Source organism: Carya illinoinensis, chromosome 5, assembly GCF_018687715.1.
Source record: "Carya illinoinensis cultivar Pawnee chromosome 5, C.illinoinensisPawnee_v1, whole genome shotgun sequence".
Classification (NCBI taxonomy): domain Eukaryota; kingdom Viridiplantae; phylum Streptophyta; class Magnoliopsida; order Fagales; family Juglandaceae; genus Carya; species Carya illinoinensis.
In genome coordinates, this window is record NC_056756.1 from 32,668,637 (window position 1) to 32,673,941 (window position 5,305).

The 5,305-nt window shown below is 31.8% G+C and overlaps 1 non-coding gene across 1 annotated transcript; it reads left to right on the top strand.

Moving 5' to 3' along the window:
- The first annotated feature begins 934 nt into the window (after positions 1-934).
- Positions 935-1,042, top strand: LOC122312076. Its single transcript, XR_006242990.1, has one exon. It is a non-coding gene; the product is annotated as a small nucleolar RNA R71 (small nucleolar RNA).
- The last annotated feature ends 4,263 nt before the right edge of the window (positions 1,043-5,305 follow it).

The window sequence follows — 5,305 nt, forward strand, 5'->3', positions numbered from 1 at the left end:
TAAACCTATTTACTGACCTGAGGGTGGTAATAGACTGAACATGCTCTTGTCCCTGAGTAGAACTAGATGCATTATTAAAGCCTTTTGGATTATGTATAGGCTAACTCGAGAATTTTCCTCTCTCCCTCTCACCAACATGGGTTGCTAACTGGCCAACTTGACTATCTAATCTTGAAATTACTTGAGTCATTATCTTAGTGAAAATTTTCATCTCCTGAATGGCTTGGTTAGTGGATTGCATGAATACCTTAAGAGAATCATCTAAGGATAGTTGTTGTCGTAGTGGTGCCACAAATGGAGGAGTAGATTGAGGAATAGGAGGATAACTTGGATTAGGTGAACATAATTGACTTTGTTGCTACAGCTGGGGTCCACCTAAATTCATAGGAGGTTGATTCTACCTCCAAAAAAAATTAGGATGACTCTGCAAATTAAGGTTGAATGTATATGAAAAATGACTAGCAAATGGCTTCCCAAAACTATTTAGTGCATTTGCTTGCTCATCATAGCACTATGAATAAGCCTGTGAGGAAGGACATGTTTGTGTTGTATGCATGGGACTAGAGCAGATAGAACATGCTTCATCTTGGACTTGATTGACAGAATTCATGGTTCTACTTAAAGTTAAAGCTTCTACCTTACGAGTGAGATTGTCTAATCTGACCTTAATATAATAATCTTCACTTAATTCATACAAACGTCCTTTCTTGACTATCTAGGATGATCTCTCTCTATGAGTAGAAAGTCCCATTGTTGGGAGCTCTCCGATAAATTTTCAAGAAACTTATATGCCTCATCAAACGTTAAACTCAAAAATCCATCACCATTCATTGACTCAATCATGTTATAGTTTGTCTGAGTTATTGACTCAATCATGTTATAGTTTGTCTGAGTTACACCAATATAAAAATATTGTACTAGTCGCCATGTCTCAAAACTACGATGGGGACACTTTAGAATCAAGTCTTTAAATCTCTCCAACTCTCATAAAAGTTTTCAATGTCTTCTTGATAAAAATCAGCAATCTCTCTTCTCAAAGCATTGGTTGTTGACATTGAAAAAAATTTAGAAAGAAATTTTGTGACAAGATTATCCCAAGAAGTGATAGATCTAAAAAACAAAGATTTAAGCCAAGCCTTTGCCTTATTTTTCAAAGAAAAATTAAATAAGCATAGGCAAATTGACTCATTAGTAAAATTCTGGAACCTAAAGGTAGCACAAATCTCAAGAAAATCCTTACTTTCTCTCTTAAAACCATGAAAAGTAGGAAGTAGTTGAATTATTTGGAGCTTCAACTCAAAGTGTACGTGCTACAGTACGTAGTTGCAGGCAACACTATATATGATGGAGGGTTGGTAGTAATAGGTGAAAACAACTTTCTAAGAGTTTTAGTATCCTCAAAGTTTTCCTCCATTGTAGACAAGGAATCAGAAGTTAGACTAACGAGACGATGTGTATGATCACGTATCTGTATTTTCATACACCACACAATTTTGCAATTATTTTTTCCTGATTTTTTAATTTTTGATCTTTTTATATAAAAAAAACTAACTATACTAGTAGATAAATAAATTTGGTCTATATTCAATGTATTTTCCTAATCAAGTCCTCAACAACAATGTCAAAAACTTATTATAAAATTTTAACTGTACTCGCAAGTACACAAACCGTACCAAAGTATAGTTTTAGGAAGTATGAGATTGAGCCTATAAGGACTTGTAAAAATGTAAAAAAACCAATCAAATATAAACCAAATAAATTATAATCTTGTTGCGAAAGATAAGTAGTAAAATAAAATAAGAAATTAAGATCGAATAATCAATCCATCAAAGTAAGACATAATTAATTTAATAAACTAATCACAATAAGAAGAATTAAAATAAATTCTAAATATGTAAACTAATATAAACAATGAATAAACTATTAATGGAGAATGAACTAAGATTTTAGAATCCACCCCATTTATTCGTAATAATACATTTTTGAAAATTGATTCTTCCCAAACATCTATATAATAATCTAGAAATCAATCTTGTTATCATGAAAAATAGTATTGTTGAAACCCTTTTTTATAAAACTATCTAAAATATGTTCTTTTTCGTTCAAAGATATAAAATCAAATCATCACTTGTATCTGTTAAAACAAATCATAAAAGATATAAAATTTTATTTTTAACAAAATTATAAATTAGGCTCTCAATTGATCAAGATTATTAATCTAGATCATGAGGAAAACATGATTGAACTCATATCAAGAACTCTATCTCTCTCAATTGATATGAAGTAAGAATAATATATTGTTGAATACATAAATAACTGAAGAAGAAAAATTAATCTCATAAATAATACTACTAATTATCAATGAGATTTCAAGAAAATAAATACTAAAATTTCAACGTAAATAAACATTAAGGAAATATTTAAAAGAAAATAAAGAAAAATAAAAATTAAACTCATCTTAAAACGTAATCATAGCCGTAAAATTGGAGGTTGAACTGTAGTTTTTTTCTTCATTCCGTACACGATGCTGCTGAGTAGTCAGTCTTCTTTCTATTTTTGATTTCACACCATCGGCTGCCCCCTCTCATGCAGTGTATATGCTTATTCATAGACTTAGAAGCTATGTTTATTTTCTTATCCTTTTCCGTTTCATGCTTGCTTATTCTTTTTTTCCTTTTCCTTCTTATCCTTTTCCGTTTCATGCTTGCTTATTCTTTTTTTCCTTTTCTATCTTTCTTTTTACTTCCTCCTTTTCTATCTTTCACTAGTTCACGTTTCTTTTTGTTTGGCGTCTTTCACTTCTTGGTTAATTTCGTGTCTTTTCATTCCTTTTTCGGTTGCACACTTGTCTTCTATTAGGCTTCTTCCACAATGGGGCCCACTAAATAAGTCCACTTGCATGAATTCATTTGCACGTCTAATCTTCAATGTGCAACACCTCAACATCATATTAATTTTAAGATACAATTCTTCTCCAGTTCAATTCTTGATCGAGATAAAATTTAAAATTAAAAAATAAAAATAAAAATATATATAAAAATAAATAAATAAAATATAATTATTAACAACAGTCTATAATTGTGATAATGTTTTGTTTAAAATAGTAAAATTATGTTCAATTTGACTAGCTATCATCAAGATGGATCCTTACCATTGTCAATATAAAAAATATATTTAGAAAGATTATCTAAGGATATACATCCATAAAGTAAGGTTGCCATCCATTGCACCAATATTGAGTGCACACATTGATTTTTGATCAATGGATTTTGGATATTCTTCGATCTTTTCAAAGTTGCAAGATTTTCCAAATGTCATTAATAATTGGAGTTATCTGCCAGACTGGTTATGAGTCCTTACTTCTAATGACTATTATAATAGTTTGCGCAATACCCTCCAAGATTGATAGAATTTTTGGAAGACGTGTTGCCAATTGTGAAGCTAGAATGGCTGCTAGAGCTTCGACTATTATTAAGTTTGTGGATTGGGTTTTTGAGCTCTAGAATGCCAGGATCTTACTTTCATAATCTCGGCATATTGCGGATGTTGTTGAAAATGAATATTTGACAGCTGCGTCGAAAGAAAAACTCCATTGGTTCCATGGGGAGGTAGCCAACTTAGTCTTTGGCAAACTTTTTAATTTTTGCTCCCATGCATGTCTATATGCGTGACACATCTGATCTAGTTGATCTTTTGCTTTCCTCGGAGTAAAAAGGGCATGATTGTGGAAAATATCATTCCTTTGCCTCCAAATAAATCCAACATTATTACTGCAAATGGTTGGATCTGATGTTTTTCTGAAGCATTCAATCCCAAAGCTGGTTTTGGGTTGATTATCATTTGTATCTAGTCTGACATAGAGTTTATCGACAATGATGTGAGATTTAAAGGCCAGCTGCTTAGATGCCATAGGATCTGGATAATAGGACAGTCTATGAAAAGGTGAAGTGTTGTTTATTCTTATTCATTGCATAATGTACAATATTCAAAAAGGAGATGAGGGATAACATTGCTCAGTCGTACTCTGGTAGGAAGAATATTTCATAAGATTTTCTAGAGTAATAACTTATGGCGATCATGAATTTTCAACCTCCAAAGATTTTTAAATAGTAAACTTGAAAAACTTTGCAAAAGGTTGCTAGAGTTGATTGCCGCTATGTGGTAGGCATTTTTGACAGAAAAATTTCCATTATGGTTTGTAGTCCAGATCAATAAATCCTGTCTTTGATTATTTAGTGGTAGATCAGAGATTTTTTGAATTTAAGTGATGCTATCTTGCTTAAAAAGAGTTTGCATTTTTAGAGTATTCCGTGAACGATGATTATCTATGATCATGTCAGAAACTTTCAAAAGTGGGTGTACCTCGTTCATTTATTGGAGCGGCTTTGGTGTGAAATTTTTTATTGTGAGAATCCATACCTCTAACCATACATTAACAAATAAACTGTTAAAGATTTGATAGCATATCCTTTTTTAAAGAATACCTCTTGTCTTAATGAGTCCTTTCCATAGCCATGAGTATGATGATTTTGATTTTGCATTCCAAAAACTTGTAGCATTGAGGTATTTTGTTGAAAGGATTGAATGCCACAAACTAGAATTTTCTTATCTCATTTCTCATCTTGTCTTTGCTAAAAGTGCTAGATTCATATTTCCATTAATCTAAAGCCAAGTCCTCCTGATTGTTTTGGTTAGTGTATGGATTTCTAGGACTTCAAAATCATATGATTCTTTTGATCTTTTGGAAAACCCTAGCAAAAATTTTTTAAAGCAGGTTTTAAAGACTTGCAAACTAATTTTGGCAACAAAAAATATTACATTTGATATGAAGGGTTGTGCTTGCCACTATTCTGATTAGCATGGTCCTTCCTGCTTGCGAAAGCAATTTTGATTTCCAACCCTCTAGATTTTTTTTTTTTTTTTTTTGGTTGAAAGACGTTGGAAGTTCTTGATATTTCATTCTAGATGAGGAGGACTTGTATGACAATATCTGGGAGATTGTAGCTTTGATTGTAGGGTTGGTATACCTTGTGATGAAAATGGAAGAGACTTGTTATGGTTTATTTTTTGTCCCAACCAAAGATGATATTTTTCCAGAATTTTAGAGATAGCATAAACATTTCTTTCGCTAGCTTTCCCAAAGATGATTAAGTTGTCTGCAAATAGGAGATGCAAGATTGGAGGATTGTTTCTGCTTAGTCTAATTCCTTCAAATTTCCCTTGGATTTCTATTCTAACTATTCACTGGATATCACCAGCATACTTAATTTAAAGAGAAAATGAGAGATGAGATCACATTGTCTGA